Raw genomic sequence first — 23,555 nt, forward strand, 5'->3', positions numbered from 1 at the left:
GAAAGCTTTTATAATTGCAGGTAGATGACAACAATCGTAAGCCTGCATGGAATTTTTGAGCATTGTTAGTCTGCGGAAAGCGGTCTCCTCCTACAACGACTACATAAGCTGCAAAAGCTTCGTCCCAGCCCTCCCATTTTATCACTTGCTCTCCCTGGGTGATTAGAAAAGTTAACAGCGCACTCATACATTCTATTGCAGCGTGTCTCGCTGTTTCCTTCCTTCTTTCTCTTCTTTTTAGGCACTTGCTAGAGCGCTTGCAGAGTGTTTTTGTCCAGGTTAAAGGACCCTTCTGGTCTCAACACATTGAGTTTGCTCGCCCACCCCCCGACCCCCTTGCTAGGGCCGGTTTTGTCCGATTTTGTTACCAAGGGCTGATATTTCCGGCCCCTGTAATGAAAATGGCCACCCAGGGGCACAAAACTGGCCCTAACCCTGGCGGCCCACTAGGGAAAAGCCTGATGCCCGCTACGGCCAGTCCGGCAACCCAATGGCGCATTCGGAGTCTGTGGACATTATAGCTTAGTTTACTGCTAGGCAACCTAGACAATGTTAGAGTAGATTCCTAGATCACGCGCTGATAGCGTAGAGTACCCTAGCAATGTAGACGAGATAATGTTCTAGGTTGTGCGGTGATGTCATACGCACCGGTCACGTGCCAGAATTATGCACGTGTCAGCAGCAGAAATTCACACAATTTAGATCCTATTCTGAAAGATAGTACATTCTATTATTGTGGCTGGGATCCAGTTTCGGGGTACATGCCGGAAATGTTTCCTACCGAATGGAACTGAGGACATGTTCCGACCAGTGCAACTTCCACGGAATCTGTGCTGTAGCTGGCACTCTCCACCTTGCAAGGTCTGCTCATTGCCAGTGAAAAATCCCTCCTTTGACCACAAAAGTCAATAGAAACGTTTATTCAGAACCATGCAACATGGGGTTACCCTGCCTCCCAACTGGCCTGACAGTGTCCCTTACAAATTGGCACATTCTAGAGAGTGCGCATGTTGGCACAACATTCTCTGCTAAGTTGAACAGGATGCACCGGAGGACTTGATACAGTTACCTATTGCCTTATTAAGTGTTACTTTTAATTTACTGGCCTGCTGGCTCAATTTCCGAGCGATCCCAAACTGATCAAATGCCCTGATAGTTATTTTTCAGCACTTGTTTGCTTCCCACTTTGTGCTCTGATGCCCTCTGCCCTCTGCCGCAGATGGATAAGGTTGTGGGCAAGGCTGTACCCCCTGATGCCCAGCCCTCACTGGCCGCCCTAGGCCCTATGGTTCCAAAATCTGCCTAGCTCCTCCCATTATGCCTTCCATAGCCTTGATGAGTGACACTGGAGCAGCTCAATCCAGGCTCCATCCGAACACGTCACAGATGAGCAGTGTTCTTGTGCACCTGAGACACTACACGGGAAGTGCCTTGGCTTTATTTACATAAAATGAAGCATTTAGCTGCATTCTGGATTCATTGTAGAAACTAGAGACTCAGAACCGTGAGTAGGTTACATTTGAGTCTAACTGTAAAGACATGTAATGCTCATTCGCTTTTACACCTTGTTTCCAGTTATACTGCACTTCTTAACATGCTTTGCATTTGTAATCATGTACTCATTTATTCAATCATGACCTAAGTTAGCTTCACTAAAGGTCTTCCCTTTGAAATGTATTGGTGCCAGCCTTGGTGTGTTCTTTCTTTTGCAGGTGTGTTCTCATGATTATATTGCTAGAGATGATTTCTTACAACGCCTCTAAACTCTGGAACAGCCTTCCCCTTAACATCCGGAAAGAAAACAATCTTCTCGCATTCCGCAGACTGCTGAAAACCTGGTTGTTCCCTAAATAATTCCACCCATTGGAGATACGTCAAGCTTTAATGTTAGCGCTGGGACGCCCAAGGGTAGCTACGCGCTTTAGAAATCCTAAAATCAAATCAAATCAAATCAGAGAAAGGAGTATTGTTGTACTGATAGTGAGGCCTAAGAATACAAGCCTTGGCAAGGACATGAAGAACTAACAAGCAGAAAAGACCTCCTACTCTTCGAGGATCAGGAACCAGGAGATGCTCAAGGTCGCAGAGACTGTCTAAGTTTGTGGGATAAGAGAGTTGAAGGGCGTTGCCGATACTTACTGTGTGGGGAGAACCTATTAAGTATCTGGCAACGAGGGGAAAGATGCGATTGTTCCTGATACTTCTTGGTTATGATTAGTCTCAAATCATTAGAGTTCAGAGCAGATCCTTTTCGACTGAGGAGTACAGACCTCTCTATTTCCCTTGCAAGTGTTTGGCCTCATGCTCAGCCCTTATACTTTTCTTTAGAAGACTTCTACTAGAGTTTTCACTATGCTGAGGCCTTCCTGCACTTCTAAATTCCTCTGAGACCTTTCCCCAGTGACTCCTGTGCATCTTAGATTTGGAACTTGGATTAGATGACTTTAGAATCGATTCATGTTTAGGAAGGAGGATCGGAGTTGCTTTAAGAATCACCCATTTCCATTTCTCCGCATCTCTATTGCTGGGTCTGCGTTCATTGCAAGCCGTAAGCTGTTCAATCTGAATCTCTTCCGAAGTTTCAGCTTGCCAGGTGTAAATCTGTACCTATATAATAGGTTTTTGATTTGCATATATATTGGATTGATTATTAACTTGTAAAAAACCCACCTAACCTCATTTGCCAATTCCTGGTCCTCTTTCGGTGGCCAAATGGGCTACACAGAAGGTGAATTGTCTTATTAATGCTGACTCCCTTAGGCTGTCAGTCAAATAAAAGATTAATCAGATGAGAAACAGTAATCACTTTCATGCGCAGCGGTAACACAGATATATAGGGGTTGCATGGAGGGTCCCTGGCCAGTAGGCCGGGAGTAAGCTGTGTCAGTGAGGTGAGATGTGCAAACTTCGCTGGTCAGGTTGGCACCAAGTGTATGGGAGAACATGGCAGGCCCCTCCCCCCACGTTTATATGTAGCCAAAGGAATTCATTGTCCAAAGAACCCTCAGAACCAAACACATTTCCCCCCCCTCCTAACTTGCACAGGCATCAGATTTAAGCAATCCCGGTGAGAAGCCGTAAGAGAAGGAAGTGGTGGGAAAGGGAAGAGGGTGGAGTATGCAAGCCAGGACTAGACTCAGAGGATCCATTTCATCCCACCCCTAAAAACTCTCTATTACAGCTGCCAAGACTCCTAATCTTTCTTCACCCTCAATGATTGAAGCCAAGCAAGGGAGCCCTGGGCAGGGTTTGGCTCACCCATCAATGAAAATGACTAGGCACTACAGGACATCTTGTGGCATTCAGAGATTATTTTATTAACTAAGCCTACCCCTTGAGCGGCTTTCAGGGGTGAATCTAATTAATACTCACAGATAGATAACTATGAGTAGGATCTCAGTCGATAAGAGAAGTGTATGCTCCAATCGAGTCCCCAAACACACCTGTCATCAAACTCAACTTTGAATCAGAGTCACATCTTACAGAGATTTGCCAAAACGCGTTGAGGTTCCAATGCTAGAAATTGCCAAGCTGACGGAGGAACTAACTGCAACCAGAAAAACACTAGAGTTGATGTAACACTGACCCTGTTTAGGCCTTCTGTAAGGTCAATAGCTTCTCAGACGAGGAGTAAACATTCCACTACTGCAGAGTGAGCACCTTCCTCTCCTTATTCAGAAGGAATGTTGGGCCCAATAGAAGCAGAGCTGAATATACTGTTAAGCAAATTTCCCACAGATCCTTAAAGAATTCATCTAATGGACGAAAGCCCAAAGCATCTCTTTTGATACCCAGTAGCAGAGCCAAACGGACAGAGACCAGAAACATGTGGAAAAACCTCCTATGAGGGGCAACTCTGAAAAAGAGGTGTGAGAAGTTGGCCCGATATGCAACGTTCGCTATTCTAGCGACCGCTATGTATCGTTCCAACGACCCTTATGGTGTTTGGTTGTAAGTCAACCTATAGACCAGCTATCCTAGTAGCGTGGATACGAGCAGTCTAAGGCTAAAGACTCGAGAGGGCGCGTTAAGCCAGCTGTTTACCACACATGTACCCCTTGAACACCCAGTGAAAGGACACCACACAAGTGTTATGAAAATAAACAGGATATTTATTAAGATTCACAACAGCCCTGGACTCTTTATGAGGACAGGGTACTAAGCACGAACCAAATCTCTTAGGAAAATACTTCAAGTGCACAATTAAAACAAGTGTCCGAGGACACGGAAAGTTTAAGGTCTCCGGCGGGCCCGATAAGGCAAGTCGGAAGCGAGGGACTCGGGACCCTAGAGTAAAGAGGCTATGCAGGCACCGAAATGCCGAGTTACCTAGCCACGAGGGCTGCGGCTGCACAAGTCTTACAGGCGTCGGGGTCTTCGCTGACGAGCCAGGAGCCGGAAGAAAAAGGAGTTGCTGGCCGGCGACCAGTGATGAATAGTTCGTAGAGATCCAAGCCTGGATCAGAGATTGATGATACCTGAAAGCAGAGGGGACCAAGTTCGTACTACTAGCCAGTAGTCAGAGGGTACCAGGAAGGCACCGGTTGGCCGTCACCTCGACCAGGTGAGTGGGCGACGCTAGGCTCTGCAGTCTCACGGACCAGGAGGCGTTGTCGGCGACCACGGTGGAGGTGCGAGCTGTCCCACGAAGGATGATGCTGTCGGCGTCGCTGGGCCCAGGATGGGGCAACAAGCCTTGGCAGATCTCAGGGCCACGTGGGGGGCCTAAGATGGCGTCTTGAGTGGACCAGGAGGGCCCGGGGTGCTTCTCGCAAAGATGGAAGCAAGGGCCAGTCTGGAGCAACCAGACCGGCAGTGTTGATTGTCGGATGTCGTCACAGAAGGGCACGAGCCAGCGGCTAGTGACCAGACAACGTGCTGAGCAGCGAGCAGAAGGGCCCCACGCAGATCGTGGAGATGCTGGGAGACTGCACTTCGGTGCTGGAGCGGCTCAGGGTCGGGGCTTCTCGGACCCCAGAGCACTCACCAGAGAATTACTTCGATGGTCGTGCTGGTTAAGAAAGCGTGCAGGTTTTGATGATGGCCGGTCCCTCGAGGTCTCGTCGCACCCACAGATCACAGCTGAGCTGATGACGTGGGTAGAGGTCAGAGGTGCCAGGGAAGTCGGTTCTCGTCGAGCTGGGCCGTCGGATTCCTTGAGGAAGGACTTACAGCAAACCGCAGAGTTCTTAGATGGTGCCTGCTGATGCAGGGTGACTACTCCTTAGTCACAAGGGAGAAATCTTGAGAAGAGTCTCGAATGTCCTTTCGTAGAAAGTAGTTCTTGATTCAAAGATGATCTAATTTGGAGGGGTCCCCGCTCCGGTCTTTATCCTAAAGAAAGGGGTGGGTACATGACTAGGTCCTGCCCTAAGGGTGGGACCAGGAAGGGGGGTAGCTACACCCCTCTCCCCTGCCGGACTTTCCCCAGGCCAGGGCTGGCGCCCCTGGAACTGGTTCTGACCGGCAGATGCGTAGTGAGCACCGGGGTGCCACTCCGCAGTCACCTTCTCGCAAAAGCCCTACCTACCCAGAATACACAAACCCTGTCTGGGACGGTGCGAACACCGCCCTCGACAGGAAACCCTTTGTCCAAGCTCTCCTCGCTGGAAGGACTCCCAGCAGCAGGAGGTCAGACTCGTGTCTGTGGTGGCAGCATCCATTTTGTGGAGCTGAGGCTTTAGTTAACTTTAACCGGGGTTCACAGTTACGTACATGTCGTGTCCCCCTAGAAGGGCGGAATGCTAACCTCGTCGCCAGAATTGGCGAGGGGGCAGCATCCCGATTCGTATGACACCTTACTCGACATGCCTTGATAACGCGACACCGAAGTTACCGATGTGGTACGCGTTATCATGGAACAGCCATTGGGTCTTGATTCCGCAAGCTGCAACCGGGCTCGGCTCGGGCCAGAACCTAGTTCACACGAGCCCACGCACTCTGCCTTCAGGATTGTCAAGGCCTGCCATAGGAGTGACTGATAGGAACTCGGGTGTCCATTGTATGGTTAGATATAGAGCTACTATACCTAAAGCAAAGGGTGATTACACGACTTTGCCCCAGCTGTCATGCAGCCAGTTGTGTCAAATTTAAGAGGCCAGCCAGGGGTGGCATAATACATGCTGCAGCCCCTGGCAGCCCTGGGTGCACCCAGGCCCTGAGTTACAGGGTCTGATAGGGTGGCCCAGTACCAATTGGAAATGTACCTAGGGTACATGGAATCCATTTTAAAGAGAGAGCAGTAGGCCTGGGGTCCTGATTGGCAGGGTCCCAGGTCGACTATGTCCGAAACCAGCTAAGACACAGGGCAAAAAGTTGGGGGCAACCATAGTCAGGATGTACCTTCCTACACAACCCCCCCCCCCCAAACGAAAGGAGATAAGGCTATCCTTGTCCAGGTAAGCCTCTATTACCTAAGTGGCCATATAAGGAAGGACCAGCTCTGGCTTGGTTTCCCCCTGTGTCATGGTCCACTAGGCAACCCCTCACCCTAAGGGTATCTGAGGGTCTCCACCATAGGGAATCTCTGTCTCTGGTGTGTCTTGGGAAAGAAGAAGGCTGATGCTGGGATGGAGTACTGAAGTGAGGCTCCTCTACCTTTGGGCTCAACTTCCTCCAATCACCATTCATCATGTGTGCCTTTCTTTCTTTAGCTGAGATGCACTGAGCTCTCAGGGTCAGCCTCTGGCTACCTAAAGCTGGAGGCTGAGTCCCTCTGTTTGGCTTACTGGAGGGACAGGTCAGGTCTGGGGTTTTTAGGCCCCATGTTTGGCTGTGCCCAACAGTGTCCAGCTGTGGGAGTTCCCTAACTACTTTTAAGGGGGATCCCTCAGGAGTCGGTTCTATTTTCACTTGGCCAGGTTTACCAGCTTCAGTGATCCTAATCTGCTGATTAAGGGGTTCCTTTGGACAGGGTGCCCTTTGGGGTCCACCACTGGCCTCCCTGACCTCTTCAGCCCTGGGCTGACTGAGGCAGGGTAGAGAGGTGCAGGTTACCTGCTCCAGACTGGGTCCCACCTGGGAAGGGTCCACTGCCATCAGGGGCTCTGCCAGGCTAGGCCTGACTACCTCTGGGGCAGTTCCTTCAACAGGGGTAGAGTCAGTTCCCTGAGGAGGCTGGCTCTCACCTAGTGTCTGGGAGGGGGAAGACTCTTCTTCCTCCTCAATGCTCTCTGTTTGAGTGGAGTGATCCATTGTTTCAGGCTTCACAACCTCACTATCTGTTTGAGTAGAGGCTGAGACCATTTCAACCTTGCCAACCTTTTCAGGAGGGCACTCAGTTTGTGTTTGGGCTGTGACTGTCACAGCCCTCCTATCCTGTTCTGGAAAGTCTGTCTGAGCCTGGGCAGTGGCTACCACTGCCCTTCCAACCTTTTCAGGGAGGAATGGTGCTGGGACTGGGGCTGTAGCTATTACTGCCCCACTAACCTGTCTGGATAGGCCTATCATTCTGGAATGAGTTTCTTGTTCCACCTCAGCCCATGCTGAGAGTTCCAGGTCATTCCCCAGTAAGCAATCTACAGGTAGGTTATCTGTCACTGCCACTCTCATGGGCCCTGTGACATTACCCCAGCTGAGCTTGACTACTGCCATGGGATGCCTTCTCTTCATTCCATGAATGTCTGTCACCTGATAAGTAAAACCAGGGGTCAGTTGAGCAGAGGGGACCAGATGGTCACTCACCATGGTGAGGCTGGCCCCTGTGTCTCTGAATGCCTCAACTTTCTGACCATTCACTAAAACTTCTTGTCGATACTTTCCCAAAATGTGGGGTCCAGTAGTGAAGTTGGCAAACCCCATGCCAGTCTCACAGACAAGAGTGTGGTCAGGGAACCTGGCTAGGCCATAGTCCTCCTGATTGCCCAAAGTAATGCCCACCACATTCTTGGGGGCACTCCCACCACCTGGGGGATTACCACTAGTGGTAACAGGAGGTTTAGGAGTATTACCTGGGGGTATATTTCCCTTATTGCCATTTTTAGGGCAACTGGCATCACTTTTGTAATGGCCCACCTGTTTACAGGTATGACAATAAGGTTTCTTCTGTTCTGAAGGAGTGTTCTGGGACCCACCACCCTTGTTGGAGTTTTGGGGCCCTTGGGAAGTCTTCTCTGTGGATTTATCCCCACCCTTCTCTTGAGGCTTGATTGATTCCTTTTTCTGGTCACCACCCTGGTTTTTAGGCCTAACCCTGGTTCTGACCCATTTGTCTGCCCTCTTACCCAATTCCTGTGGAGAGGTCAGATCAGAGTCTACCAGGTGCTGATGTAATAACTGGTTCTGACAATTATTTAAGATTTGCTCCCTCATAATTAGATTATACAATCCTTTAAAATCAGTAACCTTACTACCCAGTAGCCAGCCTTCAAAAGCCTTAGTGGCACAATCAACAAAGTCAGTCCAATCTTGAGACTGAGTTTTCTGGGTGTCTCTGAACAGCATCCTGTATTGTTCAGTGGTTAAACCAAACCCATCAACCAGTGTATTCTTCAAGATTTGGTAATTGTTAGCATCCTCAACTCTAGTAGTGAGGAGCTTATCTCTACCTTTACCATCAAAGGAGAGCCACAAGATAGCTGCCCACTGACTTTGGGGAACACCCTGCACAGTGCAGGCTCTCTCCAAAGCAGTAATCCATTTGTGGATGTCATCCCCTTCCCTAAAGGGGGGCACTATCTTATTCAGGTGCTTTGTATCAAAACTCCTTTCCCTATTGCTAGGTTTATTGCTGCCACCAGTGGGCTGTGGCCCACATAATTCTTGCTCTCTAGCAAGGGCAAGTCTCTCTTTGGCCAGGGCAAGTTCTTCCCTTTCAATCCTCAGTTTGATTGCCCTTTCTTCAGCTTCATACACTCTCCTCTTAGGGGAAGACATTCCTCTGTGAGAAGAGTTGAGAGAGCCATTGGTTCGAAAGGATCTGTTAGAGCCTCTTGACAGAGATCGGGCTCGTCCATTCCCCATGTTAAGCTGACCTGATAGTGGCCCCAGGGGTCCCCCAGTACCACTGTCATGCTTGCTTAAGTTGGACCTGCTTAGTCTAACGACTTCTACCTGTCCCTTATCTGCCTCATCCCCTGACAACTGGTCATCATCCTCATCCTCAGCATCATCTGCTTCCTGGAGGGGATGGTCCTGGCTATCAAAGGGTCCCTGTAAGGAGGGCATACTTCCTTCTGGATTAGAAGGGTCTGGGTTACCAGCCCTACTGGCATCATAAGCCTCTAGGAGACCAATCAGAAAGGAAGTGGTGGGGTTAGACCCCTGTTTTAGTTTCCTGAGAGTACACACTTGTCTCATCTCATGGAAGCTAAGAGCAGTATATTTAGAAGGGACCTGTGGAGGGTCCACTGACACAAGGGGAGACTCAGAGTTTCCTCCTTTGTCCGACATACTGTTTCTAGTGTGGTGTAAGTGATGCACCTACCTACACTACGTGTTTACCTACTATTCCCTTGCTAAGAGTTGCAGCCAAGGTGTGCTAAGCCTTGAGGAGCTGCAACAGCTGGTTCAGTAGAACTCAGAGTATTCTAAGCTTTAGTTATATGTACTAACAGTACTTATGTGATCTTTCAACAAGATATTCTTAGGATACGTGTGGTAAAACAACAGCAAGCTCAAATCCCAACCGCTGCTCACCAATGTGAGAAGTTGGCCCGATATGCAACGTTCGCTATTCTAGCGACCGCTATGTATCGTTCCAACGACCCTTATGGTGTTTGGTTGTAAGTCAACCTATAGACCAGCTATCCTAGTAGCGTGGATACGAGCAGTCTAAGGCTAAAGACTCGAGAGGGCGCGTTAAGCCAGCTGTTTACCACACATGTACCCCTTGAACACCCAGTGAAAGGACACCACACAAGTGTTATGAAAATAAACAGGATATTTATTAAGATTCACAACAGCCCTGGACTCTTTATGAGGACAGGGGACTAAGCACGAACCAAATCTCTTAGGAAAATACTTCAAGTGCACAATTAAAACAAGTGTCCGAGGACACGGAAAGTTTAAGGTCTCGGGCGGGCCCGATAAGGCAAGTCGGAAGCGAGGGACTCGGGACCCTAGAGTAAAGAGGCTATGCAGGCACCGAAATGCCGAGTTACCTAGCCACGAGGGCTGCGGCTGCACAAGTCTTACAGGCGTCGGGGTCTTCGCTGACGAGCCAGGAGCCGGAAGAAAAAGGAGTTGCTGGCCGGCGACCAGTGATGAATAGTTCGTAGAGATCCAAGCCTGGATCAGAGATTGATGATACCTGAAAGCAGAGGGGACCAAGTTCGTACTACTAGCCAGTAGTCAGAGGGTACCAGTAAGGCACCGGTTGGCCGTCACCTCGACCAGGTGAGTGGGCGACGCTAGGCTCTGCAGTCTCACGGACCAGGAGGCGTTGTCGGCGACCACGGTGGAGGTGTGAGCTGTCCCACGAAGGATGATGCTGTCGGCGTCGCTGGGCCCAGGATGGGGCAACAAGCCTTGGCAGATCTCAGGGCCACGTGGGGGGCCTAAGATGGCGTCTTGAGTGGACCAGGAGGGCCCGGGGTGCTTCTCGCAAAGATGGAAGCAAGGGCCAGTCTGGAGCAACCAGACCGGCAGTGTTGATTGTCGGATGTCGTCACAGAAGGGCACGAGCCAGCGGCTAGTGACCAGACAACGTGCTGAGCAGCGAGCAGAAGGGCCCCACGCAGATCGTGGAGATGCTGGGAGACTGCACTTCGGTGCTGGAGCGGCTCAGGGTCGGGGCTTCTCGGACCCCAGAGCACTCACCAGAGAATTACTTCGATGGTCGTGCTGGTTAAGAAAGCGTGCAGGTTTTGATGATGGCCGGTCCCTCGAGGTCTCGTCGCACCCACAGATCACAGCTGAGCTGATGACGTGGGTAGAGGTCAGAGGTGCCAGGGAAGTCGGTTCTCGTCGAGCTGGGCCGTCGGATTCCTTGAGGAAGGACTTACAGCAAACCGCAGAGTTCTTAGATGGTGCCTGCTGATGCAGGGTGACTACTCCTTAGTCACAAGGGAGAAATCTTGAGAATAGTCTCGAATGTCCTTTCGTAGAAAGTAGTTCTTGATTCAAAGATGATCTAATTTGGAGGGGTCCCCGCTCCGGTCTTTATCCTAAAGAAAGGGGTGGGTACATGACTAGGTCCTGCCCTAAGGGTGGGACCAGGAAGGGGGGTAGCTACACCCCTCTCCCCTGCCGGACTTTCCCCAGGCCAGGGCTGGCGCCCCTGGAACTGGTTCTGACCGGCAGATGCGTAGTGAGCACCGGGGTGCCACTCCGCAGTCACCTTCTCGCAAAAGCCCTACCTACCCAGAATACACAAACCCTGTCTGGGACGGTGCGAACACCGCCCTCGACAGGAAACCCTTTGTCCAAGCTCTCCTCGCTGGAAGGACTCCCAGCAGCAGGTGGTCAGACTCGTGTCTGTGGTGGCAGCATCCATTTTGTGGAGCTGAGGCTTTAGTTAACTTTAACCGGGGTTCACAGTTACGTACATGTCGTGTCCCCCTAGAAGGGCGGAATGCTAACCTCGTCGCCAGAATTGGTGAGGGGGCAGCATCCCGATTCGTATGACACCTTACTCGACATGCCTTGATAACGCGACACCGAAGTTACCGATGTGGTACGCGTTATCATGGAACAGCCATTGGGTCTTGATTCCGCAAGCTGCAACCGGGCTCGGCTCGGGCCAGAACCTAGTTCACACGAGCCCACGCACTCTGCCTTCAGGATTGTCAAGGCCTGCCATAGGAGTGACTGATAGGAACTCGGGTGTCCATTGTATGGTTAGATATAGAGCTACTATACCTAAAGCAAAGGGTGATTACACGACTTTGCCCCAGCTGTCATGCAGCCAGTTGTGTCAAATTTAAGAGGCCAGCCAGGGGTGGCATAATACATGCTGCAGCCCCTGGCAGCCCTGGGTGCACCCAGGCCCTGAGTTACAGGGTCTGATAGGGTGGCCCAGTACCAATTGGAAATGTACCTAGGGTACATGGAATCCATTTTAAAGAGAGAGCAGTAGGCCTGGGGTCCTGATTGGCAGGGTCCCAGGTCGACTATGTCCGAAACCAGCTAAGACACAGGGCAAAAAGTTGGGGGCAACCATAGTCAGGATGTACCTTCCTACAAGAGGCAAAAGGAAGCTTATTGGCAGAAGTTTCTGGGAGAATTAAAGTACTCAATTTCAAACAGAATGCCGGAGTTACTCTGTGAACACAATTCTCAATGCGTACAATTAAAGGCAAGCAGACCTGGTATTTGATCAAACACAATAAAAGAATCACCATTTCCAATATACCCCAAAGAGGGGGTCAAGGGTTCCCTGGACACCTATGTGTAAAAGCCTCTACTATCTTTGTAAGAAGGTGGGCCACACCTCACGCCTGGACCCAAGACCTCAATTTAACAATTAACATAAATATTCCCAAATGGAGAAGGGACACAGACTGCATCGTGTTCGGATGGTGGAACAGTAGCCTACCTATTTTCCAGAAAAGATGTCAGCCAACAATGCCCTTGTCTTTGAGAATGATATCACCTGTGTGACAAAAGCGACTGAAGACTGGCAGTTACACATCTCAAAATCCCCACCATGAGATGGACCACAGCCAGGCTGAGCAACCTACTTGTTTACTGTCGGAAAGCTCCCCTTTTTTTGCATGGTTACACCCCACTTTTTGCCTTACATCTGATGCAACCAGATTTGATGTGCCCTAGGTCCCTGCCAATCAGGTTACCAGATTCTGTGTTCTTTCCCAAACCTGTACCAACAATTGGCACATCTCTGGCCACATGTAAGCCCCTTGTAACATGTACCATGGGTACCCAGGGCAATGTGACCAGGGAAGGCGTCTAAGGACTGCAGCACCTATTGTGCCACCCTTATAGGCCCGGCACCTTAACACCCACACACTGCCATTGCAGGCTGCATGTTTTGGTGCAGAGAAAAGTGAGGAGTCGACATGGCACACATCCCTGTGTAATATTATAGTGGAAGCGGATGCACACCATTGTTTGTCCATTGGCTCATGATGATCAGTTTTCAACCGGTTTGCGTGATGAAGGGGATCGTGCCTCGCCCCATCAAACATGTGAACTTAAACTGAAGCAAAAAGCAGCAACATGGTGCTGCGAACTCACTCGCACAGCTTCAAATAAGAATCTTCTAACTTTTTTGAGTTTACATTTTTATTCCATGTTTTTTAAAATTCGTTCGACTTGGCTTTATCATTCACGACAACGCTGTCCATAAACCCATTAGCTTCTCATGAGGTAGTTGTGCCGATCCAGGCCCCTAACGGCTTCACGTGGGGATATTTAATTCACAAATAACAGCTAAAAGAACTTAACCCCAATGCATTCCGGGCCTTTACATTGCCCCTCGTCAGGGGAAGTTTTATGTATATGGAAACAATATAAAAACTCATGTCAGTTTAAATTGCTTAAACACTTTGATAGCTTTTACATTAATGCATCATATTGTAATTGGAACGATCTCTTGCACAAAACACCACCCATTGCGATTATAGTGAAAAACGACCCCTGAGTGCTGTCTCAGTGTTTACGAATCAGAAAAGGGGGTGGTGATGGACAGAGTATCTGAATTAAGCAGACCACTCTTACCCAGTCAACAGATCAGGGCTTGATCCATCACCGTTTTTTAGCTCACTGCACCATCCCAGCTCAGAACCTGGCTACATGCAAATTAGTCTGTCCCTGGCCCAGTGCATCATGGGAACAGGGCAGACCAAACTACCAAGCCAATTCTTTTACTGGAAAGGAAACAAGCTTCCGGGGACCGGCCCGGCTTGCTTGAATCCTGATGGTGCAGTGTCCATCACCACCCCCCTTTTCTGAATCGTCTCAGTGTTTACTACATGCAGAAACCACCTGCCATACTAGCCGCATGACTAAGTAAACACTCAGCATGCCTGATGCACGCTGTATTGCCTATTGTTAAACTTAAATCTCCTACCTACAAAAAAACACAAATTCACAACATTAAAACTTAAAACTACCTTCCATATCGTTTTCAAAAGAATATACCTGCGTGTGTGCTGATGCTGTGCGTGCCCACTCTGCACTCATCTTTCTTTCTCTCTGCCGTTTCAACCAGCATCACAAACTGCTTTCACATGTGTGTGCCATGTAACCTTTTTCTCAAGGTGGGTTTCAACCAATCACGTCACCCTCCTGAAAATAACTTAACCAAATGCCCATGGGATCTGCAAGCCCTTTAACTTCGAGCCCCGGCTCCCCCTCGTGGACTGTACTGCCTTCATGTAGCAGAAACCTTTGTGATAGAGCAATCCTAATTATACGCCATGTGGTAGACTCCGCCTCCCATGACTGATGCTGTCTATACCAGGGTGCTATGTTGATATAAACAAAAATTCAAATACAATCCCTTAGATCAACTCGACAACAACAAAATGTTTTATGCATCTGAATGCAAATGTAAAATACGCGTAACGCGCTATTGTGCCATCGATGGCGGAAAAACAGTCCAAGAGTCCATTTTTATCTTCTTGTTGAATCCAGGCAGCATTTTCAATGTCGTTGTTACATGAAAAAGTCGTAATTTTTGGTTCGGGTGCAAACTGCTAGTGAGGCAAGAAATTCATCCCTGTGTGCCGTGCCTGCAACCTACTGACTGAGGCCTAAGTAAGTCGCCCCTCTAGCAGGGTGCACTAGACCTCAGGTGAGGGTACAGTGGCATGAGCCTTGTAGCCCTGCAGTCTTTAAGTCCATTCTTAGACATTCTAGGTGTTGTAAAGCCATGAAGAGTATATGGTCTGGAAGTTGGTCATTACGAACTCCACAGCTTCATAATGGCTTTTCTCAAATCTGAGCAGTTTGGTAGCAAACGTCTCAGCACATTAAACCCACACTTATGCCAGTGTGGGATTTAATGTGAACTGCACTCAGAGGGTATCTCAGAGATGCCCCCTGAAAAACGACCAGGGTTGGTGTAGTTCTTGAATTATTGCCCACCATTTGCCACCACCAGACAGGTTTCTGGACCCCTGGGTAGAGAGACTCCACTCTCTGGGTCCAGAGACAAAGCACATCCTGGGCCGAGGTGTCCTGCCTCCTCCATTAGGATAGGCTGGGTCCAAGAAGGGGAATCTTCAAATGCCTGCCACCTTTGGAAGCTGACCTGCCTTTTGCTTCTCCCAGCAACTGTCTCCCACCAGTTTTTTCCCCCACTTTGGGTGGGAGAATCAGCGGGAAAACCAAGCTAGGAAGAGAGGTGTGTCCACCTCTGCCAAGCCCAGCCTCAAGGACATAATTAACGGGTGATGATCACTATGAAGACTCGCGCGGATTAAATGTTTTTCCACCAGATCTCTACAGTTTGCCAAGACTATAAAATTATCGATATTTGAAGAGGATCTAGCCCCCTCATACGTATGTAAAGTTGTTACCCAAACTGGTGTAGTAGGCTCCATAAGTACTAGATTGTATTTATGAACTGCGTAATTGATCGTAAGAGTCATGAGCAAAGTGGGGGGTAGGGTCACCAAAATGGTCACAATAACCACATGGTTCTCCTGCTTCGATATCACATTTATTGCAATTAAAATCGCCCTTCCAAAACAATACATAGTTCTCCACTAAAGCCGCCAAGGACTGATTCAGGTCCTCTTCCAATGACTTGAAGACCCTACCTCTTGTACTATCAAAAATGTTATTGTAAAAATTAACTACAATAATAGACAATTTCCCCTCTGAAGAGAAATGCAGAAGTTGATAAAACTGTGACACAGTGTTGGCCTTCCTTAGTATTAGCGGTGAGGATCGAAACGCCGTTGACCACGCAGCGCAATGGAATGCGCGAACATGCAATGTGGTTCATCTAACACTATTGCCAGCTCTCAATAAATCCAAATGCATAAAAATTCAGCTGGAACCATATTGGCGCCTTAAGTCACTGTATATAATTTTGCACCGGTCACCTTGCGCCGCCATTCTGCTGTTCACATTGTCACTTGCGTCGCCACATCACTTGCACTTCTTTAGCACCAAGTACAATCAGGGTTGTACCAATTTGTTCGTTTACAGTGCTGCTATAACTGTAATTTGTCACACCATTGTTTTGGATAAATATGATGCCTTCAGCACATCTATAATTACAAATGAGTTTCCTTCATCCTTCCTGATAATGTTTTCGACATATCCATAGTAAATTGTCTTGAATTTATACCAGTTGGGATATCAAACTCTAATGTGACAGGGCTGATGTAACCATGCTGATAGTTACTGATGAGGATCAGGAGACAGAGAGTCTCAGAACACCTTAACCAAAAGCCCACTTAGTCACATTGGCTAACATTGGGCCCCTACATTCTGCATTCGACCGGCCCAGTGCCACTGGTGGTACAACTCAAGTGCTCATCTCGACCTTGGGGAACCTTGGTCCTAACCCCCACAACTCCCACTTGGAAGTTGTGTACTTCCCTGAGAAGCCACTAACAATTTTTCCACCATAGGAACCCATGTTATGATATATTGTACCTAAAATGTTCAAAGTGTTGAACTGATGATTGTATGGGGAAAAGACAGCTGAAACGGCAAAGTATAAAATGTCTTACTTACCTTTATTTTGAGATCCTCGGGTGTGGTGTCTAGGCATACCACCTCAGTACTCAAAGTAATCCAAAAGTAACAAAAAAGTATTCTGAAAGTAATTACTGTATAATTCAAACTGCATTTTAAAGTTATACAAACCTGTGACAACTGCAAATCCATCCTCAATTGCATTTCTGTGTAATGTTTTACCCCTGAAAGTATATTTTACCAACCTGTGCCCAGTGCTGCTCGGATCTAGAAGAAAATACAAGTATACCTTTTTATAGTTGTGGAGGAAGGGACAACTTCTTGCACATAAATAATCTTCCCCTCAACGCAAACATCCTTGCACTATGGTGCAAGGGTGTATACATTAGAGCTAGGTTGCAAATATTAGCGCCAGAGCCGGTGGAAACGCAGGGCTGCACTGTATTCTTGTGAATATGGTGCAGCCCTGCATTTCAGAAGTGGCGGTGAGTGGCATTAGGCCAAAGAGCTAACGCCAGTCTCCGCAACTTCTCTAGTAAATATGCCACGTAGTTTTCCAGGGAAAGTCCTTTGTTTTAGCAGAAACTAAGACTGTTGACCATACTACAGAGAGAGGACGATATTCTATAGGTTATTGTGCCACAGATTAACACTTCAGATTCATGAGAATTGAGTTTTAACCTGTAAATAAGCATCCAGGAATGGATGGTAAGATAGGGGTGGAGAAGAGTGAGTCATATGCATCATAGTCAGTGGAGAAGGTAGGCGTGGCACAGTTCTTAAACCCTCCCCTGCTGATGATGGAACCGCTCCGTCATCAGCTGCGGTGGCGCTGTGCTGATGACGGAGCGGTTCCGTCATGACGGAACCGCTCCGTCATAAGCACAGCGCAACCGATGTTGGTGACGGAGCAGTTCCGTCACCAGCATGCGCCCGCCGCATTTCCGCCCCGCCCCCTTAACACTGCGGTGGAATAGCCGCCGCAGTGAAGGGGTTAAAGTCTCTAGTTATAGCTGGAACATTTGGAGCCTTCAGGCGAATAAAGAATGCGGTGTAGTTATGGGGTTGATGTACAAGGTGGGATCGCGGCCTTCCCATTTTAATACAAGCTCATGAGTACCTCACCTTTCTGGGCATGGTAACCTGAGATAGAAAGGAGCTCGTTTACAATATGTTGTCATTGGGCAGCACTGCGAGCCTTCCTGCTGCGCTGCGGAAAAAGAAAAGAGCAGGAATGACCCGTGTCTGTCGGCTATAGCACAATCCTGGCCTCTTTCCCTGCCCTGGCATCGATTGACTGCCATGCGCCAAAGCAGCCATCCCGGACCATGGTGCGAAGGCGTCTGCATTGTAGGGACGATTGGTTTTATGCACGAAGACACAGCTTCATGCACAAAAACATTGCATGGGAGCAATTTCCTCTTTCTATGTCTGCCTTTGAAAGTAACACACATAGAAAGAGGGGAAAAAAGGAGAAATGATGTTATTTCTCCTTGTTGCGCCTCTCCCAGGCCTCCTCTAGGGGGGTGTAGGCTTTTGACACATTCACAGGTTTACAACTTACAAACATGCCGCGGGTGCTACTTGGGATCCGCCACCGTAACACGCAGGGCACGTCTCCGCATCGTACTGCGAGGCAACGCTGCGACTTGCACCCCATATCTACAAGGCCATGAAAAGCCGCGCAGGGTGGCGTTACGTAGCTTTGTAGATATGGCTAAGCCCTGTGCGCCACCGGAATGTCACAAAAAGTAACGTTCCAGGGTTTGTAAAAGAGCCCCTATGGATTTTCCATAGGAGATTAATGTGCTTTTTTGAGTAAAGGCCAGGCGTCAGGGGCTCAGCTTAGTCAGTGAAATTCGGGGGTGAACCTCAAATTTCACAACTAGCCGTGGACTGCAGGGTGAGGGATGAGGTGGCCAAGGTTCCAGATGGACTGCTTCCGTGAGTAACAGGGTCAGTACCGATCTGCATTAGGTGGGCCTCTGTCTAGAGTGGCACAGTGGGCAGAAAAACTATGGATTGGAATGCCACCCCGAGCAATTGCCAGTGGTTAGACCATTCGCAAGTATTCATCTCATGACATTTTGTGTGTTTGATGCCAGGAGCGTCCCTGAGCCCCTGAGACGGGGGCAGCTTTCCAAGCCTACGACGGCCAATGTTTGTGACTTCCAAAAATGTGTCCATTTGAACACGTTCCAGGAGTACTTCTATGGGTGCCTTTTTTGTTAACCAGTTACTTTTTGTTTTTAGTAAAATATACAAAAATAAACAAGTTAAAAGTGGCACAGACATAGCAGACCCGCAGCCAGGGCCCCCAGACCCGACTCTGAAGCCAAGAGTGCATTTATTGGGAGGTGTCACACCCCAAACACGGCCTGAAGCTGGGCCCTGCCTGGTGTGTGCATCGAGGGCCCTGTGCCTTTGATAAAATGGACTGAATCAGCTACACAGAACCCTGCCTGGCACAAGGGTGCCTGACACAAGGGTTACTGGCACAGGGGTGCCTGGCACAAGGGTGCCTGGCACAGGGGTGCCTGGCACAAGGGTGCCTGGCACAAAGGTGCCTGGCACTGACATTGGTTTGGTCCCCAGGGCTCGGTGTTTGCACCTGGGGGAAGGTTTGCCAAAGGCCAGAGTGGGATCTTGTTTGAGATATCTTTTTAGGTCTCGCGACCTATCAATGCGCGCAAGCGCATTGAGCGGAGCAAGAATTCAAGTGCTCAAAATGCTCGTGAAACCAAGGGTTTCGTTCGTGCGGTTTTCTTTAAGTTCACGTGAATCACGTGACCAAACAAGCACGCGCATCAGCCTCCCTCCCTCCCTCCTAATTGCATTTTTTCACGGCCGCACAGCACATCAAAGGGCTTCTCCCAGCGTGTGCTGTGCGGCTTCTCCTCCCCTAATTATTCATGGCTGGCCGGTGGGCGGCCGTACTTTCAGTTTCCCTGCCGCTCTTGTCTATAATAATCCCTGCCATGGTTTCCCTTCTCTTTCATACTCTTCCCCTTGTTTCATATGTCTTCACTTTCAGCAGTAACAATGGTGGCTGCGCAGCTTGCCAAACCGTGAAGCCTGCTTTATGGAGGTCGCGATACAACGTTTCTTCCCATAACCCCTCATCCATCGTCCACGCTTCATAGTTTGTGAAGCACAGCCAAGCAGTCCGGCACCCCCCTAATTTATCTCTCACATCAAAGCCCCCAGGACCCCCACCCCGCTCCTGATCATCTCAGACCCCCACCAACCCCCGTCATCCACATTCTCGCGTTGCAGTTCTCTCGTCCCGGGCTGCTCGCCCTCTTCTTCGGTCCTTACAGACCCCCTTACTGTCCACCACATCCCCTCACCCCAACCACCACAGAACTCTGCGGTTTCTTCATGGACCCTTCAAAACACTAGATGCCATCGCCCTATAACCCTAGGAAACTACCCACATCCCCCTCTAACTACCCAGACTCAGTCATAACCCTTCCCCTCTGCCCTCGCTCGCCCCCGCCAGACCTCCAGCTCACGGCGCCCCCCTGCAGACTCCTGCAGTATCTTAAAACCCCCCTCCGCGCATGAACCGAGACCCGATGAGGCTCCGCTCCAGCCTGCCCTCTTACATCCGCCTCCTCTCCCCCTCAATGCTTGGCGCGCTTCAGGCGCTACACAAATGGTTAACCTAGATATCTTCTCAGAACCCATCAGATCGTTTCAGATCCACTCAGCTCCTCCATACTCCCCCTGTCCGCTCTCTTACAGACTCCTCAGGATAAGATGGTGGACCCTCAGGAGATAAAAGCAGACTTGCTCTTTGCTGTGCCAGTCTGTTCCTGCCCTGCCTTGTATTTTAAGGTGCATTCCCGTGATTTTGCGTGCAAGTTTGTATGTACAGGCTCACCCAATTGTAAACATGTGAATCATTTTAATATTTGGCCTGTTCATCCCTCAGTGTGTGCCTCGCAAAAGACAGGAATTGTGGAAAGGTCAGGTTCAATAGAGGGGCACAGTTCTCATACTACCATCTGGACTCTAGGCCCCTCAGTCTCTCCATGGTACGACAGGCCAACACAGCGGACACTCAGGGAAATGCCTGCATTTTAAATCCATTTCAAGATCTCAGTTGCCGATTCCTGGAGCTGCAAAAGGTCAGGAGAGGGAAGCGAGTATGAAGAGCGTGCCCCTCCCCCGAACACTCCATTTTCCCCCTCAACCAATCCAGCTCTCAGCTGGGGATGCTATTACAAATGACAATTTACCAGTGAGCATAAATGCATCACACCACACTGACCCAGCACAATATCAAAAGCGGTATTAAGTAGGATTGCGCGGCTGGGGGCGGAGACCGGGGCATGCTTTTGAACTCTTACTTCCTGAGTCCATCAAAAAGCTCTGTATGATGTCTACCTAAAGCCATCGTCACCTAAAGATGAATATGTGAAAGACAGACAGCTCAAAGCTGTCCAACAACCACAGACGCCCCTGCCCCTCCCACAGTCAACAAATACCAAAGCACCACAATGGAGAGTAAAAACGAGGTGTGTGGCTCAAATACACAATCTGCATTGCATAAGAGTGCACACATTGCACAATTCGGCATGCTTTTCTGGAGGGATAACCCCTCCTCCAAAAACAGGCACGTAGACAAGATGCGGGCATGCACCTTTTAGCTGACAAACACAAATGTTATCATTCTGGGCTTAATTGAAAGTGTATTTTCTTTTAGTACATGACAGTGCGTTAATGTGTACACTACAAGCATTGGCAAAGTCAAGATGCCTCGCCTAAGCGATATTGTATGGCAGCACTGGCTACTGTGCATCAAGGCTGAAAGTAAAAAACAACAGACCTATGACTCAGTCAATGGTTGGCCGCATCATGGCAATTTTTGTCTTTTATTTAATTAGCATTTTTTTCTGGTGAAACAGGTTAGATTCAAGTCCAAGAGTACCATAGAGCTATGCAGAGCGCAGTGTTACGAAAGCTTGCTCTGTGACGTCATGCACAATTCGATTTTAGATGGTTCATATTTACATAATCAATATGATCCATACAGGCGTCAAGGACGTAAACCACGCGGTAGAAGGACGCGTGATTTATACCTGTCACTTGAACCCCGAATCGGCATTACTGGATCATAAAACACGTTCTACTAGCGTATTTTTTTTATTTATTATATGTCATAAAATTACATATGAAATAAGTGTGGATTTCTCAAGAAAACATTAGTTAAAATTATTTTTTTCACGGAGTTATGCGCGTTTTACTGCTCTTGCATATTTATATATTCGTGTAGCGCTCAGTGTCCCGTGAAGCAGCTTCTGTGCTCTGTGTGGCTGGTGATGTCCTGTTTGTGAAGAGCAGCCTATGGTGCTCGCGCAGCCTCCCCCTGCTGAGTGAGAGAGTTTCCGTTAATTGTGTATTTTGAAACCACTGTGTGAAGACCAGCCAAAGATGTCAAATAGATTCGCTTGTATAATATGATGACGTAGATGGTAGCATAGGTAGGATAAGTGCCCGGTGCACTAGAGCAACATTCACTGTTCGGATTTTTAACTTGAAGCCCAGACATGCCACACGTCTGCCCTAAAACGGAATGCGATGTCATGTCAGGCGATCATGTCACGATATGGCATGTTGTACGGGAAAAGTTTACTATGCCTCCCTGTTATGTCACGTCAGGTTATGGTATACTAAGCTGTGTCGTGACGTTTTAATCCGTCTGGCGAGGGGCCAATTCCTCCCTCAGTTAGGAGTGGGCACAATCTTCTAGGAAGCTTTAAGACAGTTTCTATTCATTGCGGGACGCCTATACAAGGGAAGCTATCTCTTCAGACAAATTATTCAAATGATTTTAGGGACAGTGTAAGACTGACCACAGTCAAACTACCTCCCCTGCGAGACTGCTGCTGTTCCCCACCCTGGATTACACACCATGGGCCATTCTCACCATACTCCATTCTCACTATACTCCATTCTCGCCATACTCCATTCTCACCATCCTCCATTCTCGCCATACTCCATTCTCACTATACTCCATTCTCACCATACTCCATTCTCGCCATACTCCTTTCTCGCCATACTCCATTCTCGCCATACTCCATTCTCGCCATACTCCATTCTCACCATCCTCCATTCTCGCCATACTCCATTCTCACCATACTCCATTCTCACCATACTCCATTCTCGCCATACTCCACTCTCACCATACTCCATTCTCGCCATACTCCATTCTCACCATCCTCCATTCTCACCATCCTCCATTCTCGCAATACTCCATTCTCGCCATACTCCATTCTCGCCATACTCCATTCTCACCATACTCCATTCTTGCCATACTCCATTCTCACTATACTCCATTCTCACCATACTCCATTCTCACCATACTCCATTCTCACCATACTCCATTCTCACCATCCTCCATTCTCGCCATACTCCATTCTCACCATCCTCCATTCTCGCCATACTCCATTCTCACTATACTCCATTCTCACCATACTCCATTCTCACCATACTCCATTCTCACCATCCTCCATTCCCGCCATACTCCATTCTCACCATCCTCCATTCTCGCCATACTCCATTCTCACCATACTCCATTCTCGCCATACTCCATTCTCACCATACTCCATTCTCACCATACTCCATTCTCGCCATACTCCATTCTCACCATCCTCCATTCTCGCCAAACTCCATTCTCGCTATACTCCATTCTCGCCATACTCCATTCTCACCATACTCCATTCTCGCCATACTCCATTCTCACTATACTCCATTCTCACCATACTCCATTCTCACCATACTCCATTCTCACCATCCTCTATTCTCGCCATACTCCATTCTCACCATCCTCCATTCTCGCCATACTCCATTCTCACTATACTCCATTCTCACCATACTCCATTCTCACCATACTCCATTCTCGCCATCCTCCATTCTCGCCATACTCCATTCTCGCCATACTCCATTCTCGCCATACTCCATTCTCACCATCCTCCATTCTCGCCATACTCCAT

This window comes from Lissotriton vulgaris, chromosome 2_2 (genome assembly GCF_964263255.1).
Source record: "Lissotriton vulgaris chromosome 2_2, aLisVul1.2, whole genome shotgun sequence".
NCBI lineage: Eukaryota > Metazoa > Chordata > Amphibia > Caudata > Salamandridae > Lissotriton > Lissotriton vulgaris.